The sequence below is a fragment of the Monodelphis domestica genome, chromosome 2 (genome assembly GCF_027887165.1).
Source record: "Monodelphis domestica isolate mMonDom1 chromosome 2, mMonDom1.pri, whole genome shotgun sequence".
Classification (NCBI taxonomy): Eukaryota; Metazoa; Chordata; class Mammalia; order Didelphimorphia; family Didelphidae; genus Monodelphis; species Monodelphis domestica.
The window spans coordinates 86,096,395-86,104,833 of NC_077228.1; positions in this window are offsets into that span (position 1 = coordinate 86,096,395).

The following is an 8,439-nucleotide window of genomic DNA, read 5'->3' on the forward strand; positions in this document are numbered from 1 at the left end:
TATACCTATTTTTTATAGCTTTTATAGTTTTTTTATAGTTTTTTATAGTTTTATACCTATTGCTCCATCTTCATTGCCATTGTTCTCACCCCAATTCAGTCATGTATTTCAGTAGGGTTTTTTTTATTTTTTTGGTCTTTTTGCCTCAATATTTTAATTGACCTTTGACCTCATTGTGTATAATTCTTCTAACCTACCCATACTGATTTATCTTCTGGGATTCTAATAACTAAAAAAATAATTGGGGGGTTCTTTATATGCAATCAGGTATTCAATTTGTTGAAAATTTTGTGTCTTATTTCATTCTTCCAACCATGATTCATTTTCATAATTCTATACTTTTGCTTTTGAAATTCCCCTATTTGGAATATGTTCTTCATAGTCTAGGAAACATCTCAGTGTTTTGTAAATTAGTGATCTACACATTTATAAATTTTAGTTACACCCCTGAAATTTTACCAGTATTCTAGATTTCACCTTCAAGGCAATGATTTCATGGTATATTAAATTTTTTTTATGGCCAAGAACCCATTTTCTTAAAAAATACTGAGAGAATGCAAGATAATTCCCATATATCATATAAGGAAATGTTAAGAAGGATTTGCTCCTTCCCTATAGTTATAGCTATAATAAATTGTCATGACAGAGTTCAAATTAATGTCTGATAACCAAAGGTGACAAAATTGATCATATCTGCTACAAAATCTATATCATATGAGTATATCATTACTTCATTTGCTATACAGAAAAGGCTGTTGTTTGCTATTCATTTTTGAAGAGGACCAAGAGCATCAAAAGTGGTATCTTGATATCTTGAATTGTGCATGAATTGAAATGAGCTAGAGTTTTATGAAGTCATTAGCCTCACTCTCTTTCAGAGACAGCAAAGTTCAATGGCAAGACAAAAGTCTGAATGACAGGTGATGTATCGCCCAGGATACAGTGAATGGTCTTGATGTTTTTATTCTTTTTTATTTTTTATTTCTGTCCAACTTCAAAGCATTTCATAGTATTTGGTTTTGTTGCTATCATGACTGTCAGATAATTTTGTTCTCATTCACCCATCTATATGGCTTGGCTTCACATTCTGGGTATAAAAAGCCACCCAACTCACCAGTGGATTTGTGGTGATGCCATCACTTACCCTAAGCCTGGTTTAGTTCATATGCTGAGATTGTTTAAGAGAATATGACCTCTGTGAATTTTATAGGTTCTTGGAGACACAAATGAGAATTGTATGAAATATGAACCCTGAAAACTGATGACATCCCTGAAATAGGCTGGGAAAACTTTACAACAGATGTCCTAGGGAAGAGGCTTGGCTTAAGAAGCCTGAAAAGGATGGAAGAGATCATATTGTAATGTGGTTTAAAATACTAATAGGTTATTTGGTATTTGACTGTGATATTAGAAATGCTAGCTATAGCAATAAGTGAAAAAGAAACTGATAGAATTAGAATAGGCAGTAAAGAAACAAAACTATCTCTTTGAAAATGACAATATACTTGGGAAATCTAAAGATCCAATTAAAATATTAGTTGAAATAATTATGATTGTTAGCAAAGTTCAAAGATATATAACAATCCACACAAGGAATGAACATTTCTTTATATTACAAACAAAGCCCAGGAACAAATATGGAAAGGAAACTAGAAATAAGTTCTGAACTTTCTGCCACTGTGTTGGAACAAGCAACAGTGGGAATATCAAGAGAGAAGAAATTGTCAAGACTGAAGGTTGCAGAAGGGGTAACTGGGAGTGGCAGTTGGGTCTTGTGAGGAGCACTTCCTTCCTGCTGGGCTTTACTTCCTTCCTGGTGTTGGAGGAGGAAGGAGCTCATTGTGCCTGGTGAGGAGTGGAGTAACTCTACTTGCTTCAGCCTGAAGACACAGGCCCAATCACCTCTGAAGGTCAGATTTTCTTGTTGCTTTCTGTCTACTGCTAAGATTCTGAAATTGACAAAACCAGTGCAGAGGATGGGAGTGGAAGAAACCCTCCACTAGCCTGTGAAGCCTGGCCTTAGCTCCAAAGCTGAGGAAGCCTCCAACCTTATTTAGGGACATGCCTTATCCCTTTTTCCTGATACCTCTAAAATCCAAACTGGTTATTAATCTTTATCTTATTTGAATTTGCAGTCATATAAGTGGACAATCTTTTCTGTGCATAGAGGGAGCTGAACATCAGTTCAGTCATTCAATGGCAAACAGTCCTTATCGGACCCCTGCTGCATCCTCTCGGCAGGAGGCATCTCTCTCCTTTGCCTCACCGAGTGATCTTCCCTCTCTCCCCTCAACTCCTCCATACCCTGCTACAAACCTTCTGTTATCCCCCATTTTTACAATCCCCCATCTTTCACAATAAATATAACACAAAAGATATAAAAAGAAATTCCACTTAAATTAATTGTGGATAAAATAAAATACTTGTGGATCTACCTGCAAAGACAAACCCAGGAAGTATATGAACTCAATTAGAAAACACTTTTCACGCAAAAAAAAAAATGAAGTCAGACATGAACAACTGGAAAAATGTTAATTGATCATAAGTTGGACAAAGCAATATAATAAAAACACCAATCCTATCAAATTTAATTAATTTCTTAAGTGCCATGTCAATTAAATTCCCCCAAAACAAAAATTACTGAAATTGAGAAAAAATGAAATAAATCTAGAAGAAAAAAGATCAGGAATATCAGGGAAAACAATGAAAAAATAGTGAAAGAATGTTGCCTAGCGGTACCAGTTTTCAGAGTATTTCAAAGCTATAAAAAAAAAAAGGAATCTGGTGCAGGCTAAGAAATAGTGTTGTAGCTCAGTGGAATAGATTAGCTATAGAATACATAATAACACATTATTATAGTTATTTAGTGTTTAATAAACACAAAGATCCAAGCTTTTGGGATAAGAAATTACTATTTTACATAGTGGGAAAACTTAGAAAAAAGATATGACAGAGACAGAGACCAACATCTTACCAAGATAATGTCAAAATGGATACATTTTTTAGAAATAAAGGGTACTATAATTAGCAACTGATGGTTTCAAAGAATAGTATATCTATCAATCAATGAATAAAGTAATAATTTGTGATCAAACAAGAGATAGAAAGAGTTATAGAATGCAACATATATAACTTTGATTACATTAAGTTAAAAAAAGTTTTCCACAAAAAACAAACAAAAAACCCAATGTGACCAAATTAGAAAAAAGGAGAAATCTTGGGGAGAAATTATGTCAAATATCTTTGATAAAGTCATTATTTCCCCAAAATATAGAGAACTGAGTCAAATTCATAAGAATACAATCATTTCCCTAATAAGTGGTGAAAATTTATGAATAAACAGTATTCAGGTTAAATTGCTCTTGATTAGACTAATGCAAAATAAAATAGATATGAGGCACCACCTCAGCTAAAATGATAGGAAATGAAAATAATTCATTCTAGAGGGATTGTGGGAAAATTTGGGCACTAATGCATGCATTGCTAGTATAGTTGTGAACTGATATCACCATGCAGGAAAATGACTTGGAAGTATGCCAAAGGGGTTTTTAAATAGTTTATACCCTTTGAAGTATCTATAATAATACCAACCTTGTATCCCAAAGAGATTTTTTAATAGGGGAAAATATCCATTCATACAAAAATATTATTATCAGCCTTTTTTATGGTGGCAAAGAATTGGAAACTGAGAGAATGTTCATCAGTTGGGGAATGACTGAACAAGTTGTGGTATGTGATTTAATGAAATACAACTCTGGTAGAAGAAATAATTATAAGAATAACTTTAGAAAAACCTGGAAAGACCTACATGAACTGATGAAAAGTGAAGTGAGAAAAACCAGGAGATTATTGTGCACAGCAAAGTAGTGTTTATGGATGGCAGATAAATGCAATTTAACTCCAGGGACATAACTAATTCAGTCTGAATGGAAACCAAGACATATAATATTTCATTTTATTTCTATATATTTTTTCTTTTTGTTTTAATTACTTTTAACAAATTGACTATTATGGAAAATTTCTAGATATCATACATTATTACATATATAAAATATATATCAAACTGCTTGTCTCAGGGAGGGGGAACAGAAAAGGGGAAAGAATGAGAATTTGGTTCAAATTTTAAAAAAATCACAAAGGTCAACAATATATTTTTCTCATGTATTTGGTAACAATAAAATATTATTTTAAATAATATAGTGCATATATATACACACAAACATATATGTGTATATATACATAAATGTGTATATATATATACATACATACACATGTATTCATGTATATATGTGGATATTTGACTGTGGAGACAATAGGGATTTTAATAAGTGGTGTGAATTTTAAAACCATTCCATCCTAATCAGACTGTATATTAGAAGATTTGATTTAGCTATTTCCTAATCAATAACAATAGAGATACTTGGACTAACAGAATCAGATCTTGGGAATCCTGAATTTCTCCACCCTCCTTAGTTTAATAAGATTAGGAAGGTCTGCACCAAACTCAAGATTTAATTATCTGAGGAAATTGCCTAAGGAAATCTGCAGAAAAAGTGGCCAGACCTCTGGGCTGTCCTAAGTCAAGCTAAGCTATCATTAGTACAGATGAGATGCAGGAAAGTGACCTAAAATGTCTATATAAGGCACATCACTTCATCTCTCTTCCTCTTTCCCTGGAGAGGTGACTCTGGCTGGCAGAGTGTTAGGTGTTCCAAAATCTTGGAGTGGTGGCAGTTGTCTGGGTTTGGTGGTAAGTTTTGCCCTTGAGCTGATTCAGATTTGGGCATCTTAGCTGAGCCCCTTTGGAGGTCAGGCTGATTCTTTTCTCCTTCACACTTAAAACCTTACTTTCTAGATCTCCTAATCTTCCCACCCGGTACTAGCCCCTTCCTTCTTCCTTCTTCTTAATCTCCTCCACTATATCAATTAAATCACCATAAATTTCCAGCTGACTCGGGTGTTTCATTAGGATTTTATAAATAAAATCCTTGGCAACCAAAATAATTATTACATTCAGTTTCAACCATAATTTTAACCTTTATAGTGGGAAAAAGTCATATTTTGAGTCAAGACTATGTGGTAAATCACTGTGATGCCTAAATGGGAGATGGGAATACAGTAGAGAGATATGATGCAGGTATGAAAACCAGAAAGTTATTCAATAGTTTAGGCATTAGGTGATGAGAATGTGGACTAGGGAATTGACAGTTTCAGAAGCTAGAAGAATGTGTATAAAAGATATGATGTTGGTAGTGTGAATTTCAAAACTATTCCACCCTAATCAGACTATTCTTTAGAAGATCTGATTTAGCTATTTCATCATCAATAACAATAGAGATTCTTGGAATAACAGAATCAGGTCTTGGAAACTAAATTTCTCCTCCCTTCTTAGTTTAACAAGATTAGGAAGGTCTGCATTAAACTCAAGATTTAATAATCTGAGGAGATGTCCTTCAACTTGCAGGAGCAAAAAAAGAACAGACCTCTGGGAGGTCCTAAGTCAAGCTTGAGCCACCATTGGCACATGTGAGACACAGGAAGTGAGGTAGAGAATAGCCTCTGGAGTTCTCGTGACTTCCTGTGGAGAGGGCTACAGTTCAGTTCGATTCTGGAGCTTGAACTTGGAGGAGCCCCACAGACAGCTTTCCTTCAGACCCGTCACGTGAGTGATAAGGACTGACCCCTTTCTTTGCCTTGACTTTCCAAGGCCTTAACGTACACTTTGCATCCTGAGCCAGAGTGGTTCTGAGTTAAACTCCTTTCCTTCTCTCCCTCTTTCCTTATCTCCCTCTAATATTTTCTTCCTCCTGTTGTAAATAAATCACCATAAAAATTTGGCAGCTGACTTGGGTATTTTGTTATTTGCGATTTCCCTTGGCGACCATTTATATTTAGATTTTTTCAGTCTCAACCATAATATTCACTCTTTACAGTTGTGATATGGTGGTCAGTTGTGTGTGACCTTCTTTGGAATTTCCTTTTTAAAGATCCTAGAGTGATTTGACATTTCCTTCTCTAACTCATTTTATAAATTAAGAAACTAAGGCAAATAGCATTTAGGGACTTTCCCCAGGTTACAAAGCCAGCAAGTGTCTGAAGCCAGATACTTAACATTTAGACTCCATTTAACTTAAAAAGATTAGTTTTCTTGACTCTCTGTCCATCATTTTATCTACTGTGTCACCCAGATACCTAGTTCTACAAATATGGGAGAGTCTTGGTGTTAGAGCAGCCTTTATTTAGCACTAAAATATTTATACTAGAAAGTGATCTAGTCAAAGGAGAAATCTTTCAAAATTTTTAAATCATTTAGGCAAGTCTATTTCAGAGTTCTGTAGGTTAATCTCAATTATCTATTAGAACATGGAAGTAGCCAGAAAAAAAGGTCTTTGTTGAAGAGAGACTGAGAGTTTGAGGATACAATGATCCAGAGGCAATTTTATGCCTGGGTAGGTCTGAGTGAAAGTACACATTTCCTGGGCTCCTGGAATATCAGAAATAGAATCTTTATCATTTAAGTTATATGGTTCCAAGTGTGAAAAGTGAGAATTACACTATACCTAGAATCAGAGAATACTATCAAAAGTGACACTTATTACTCATAGTATAAAACTAATTAAGAGAGAAAAAAGAAAATCATGAAAAATTGGTTTTGACAGAATATATAAGAATTTTTTATCTTATATAAGAGTCTTGGCATTACATTAATAATTATGCATATTAGACTTTTCAGATTAAAATAGTATATGTTTTGGAAATAAATTGGATATGGGAGTGAGAAACATAATAAACAATGACATCTAAGTTATGATCTCAGATGCCTGAAAAAATGGCAGTGTTCAAGACAATAATTGAGATGTTAGAAGGAGGGGAGGATTTTGGTGGAGTAGGTAGTATAGTGAGTTTTGTTATTAACATATTGTGAATGACTACAATACTTCCATTGCAACACATCTAAAAGCCTATTGGAAATGGTGAATTAGAGATTAGGAGAGATCAAAAGAAAGAACTTCAAATACAAACATAAATAATTAGTTGCACAGAAGCTTTTAGAAGTCAAACAAACAAACAAACAAAAAACTATGAATATACAACTTGTGAAATCATTGAAAGGAAATAGAAAAATTATATATCTTATTGACAAGAGACCAGTGGCAAGCTAATGATCACTTGGATTAGTTAGTAAAGTCAATAATGATATGAAATCCTTACTAAAAATTGGGATCCATCAATTGCACTTATTGTGACCTTGCTGTGTCTGAATTTTATATTAATTTTACAACTTTCTATCTAACAGGTTGCTGACTTATGCAGGCAGCTGATTCAGAAATAACTTTCATTTCATTGATGCATTATTTTTATTATAATAACTTATAACAACTATCATTTTTGCCATGTTATTGTTCTTCTTATATATGAGCCTTTCTAATATTTTTCCCTAAAGAAAATATTTGGAATGGAAAGTATATAGATTTGGTTTCTGTGTACTCTACCTTTTTGGAATCATTCCTTATCTAATTGTATTTTCCAAAATATTTTTTCTTATTGTCCTTTGTCCTCTTTTTCAATTAGGCTAATGAATGTTAAAGTTCATATTGATTGATTTGGGAGGATCTTGTTGAACTGTTAATAGAATATATTTTCCTCTTTAGACCTTTGTAACATATGCTAGCAAATAAATTATAATTATTTTTGTTGGTTTATATTTTATATTAAAAATTATCAATTTGTTATTCAGGGAAAATGTTCACAGAAAAATCATGTAAAAATATAGATGCATGTATATATACACATATGGGTTCATTTGCATATATTTATACATTATAATTAAAGTAATAAATGCAGATTTAAGTGCTTTAAAATGTAAAAATGAAAATAATCACTCTCTCGTTGCAACTTGATTTTTTTAGTTTCAAATTGGATTAGTTTCAAGAGCCTAATGTCAGAGCACAATTAGGATAGTTATGTTATACATTCTACTCATTATCACTTAGATTTTTTAGCCCCATTTATATATTGAAGCAATCTCACCAACTCATGGCATATCCTATAGTTATCTTAGACACCAAAGCAAAATATGGCTTTGAATGCAAACCCTAAAATTTATGTTTCTATGTTCATTCCAAAATGTGGCAATGTTTGAATGATTCCTTTTATAGCATTTAAAATTCACCAAAATATAAATACATTACAGAAGGAAGGAAAATGTCCATCAAAGTTATTAATGAATCATTTAAAATGGACATAGGGAATCTACCAAACATTGAGAATAAGAATAATGGTAGAAAATTTCTATACAATATAATTGATGATATGATTATATAATCTTCTCCCTCCCTTTGTTGTGGCACAAGGGCTTTCATAGCTAAATAAAATTATGAACTATGCCTTGCAGATTACCCAAGAGAGAAAGATCAAAGTGGAAAGTTCTGATTAAAG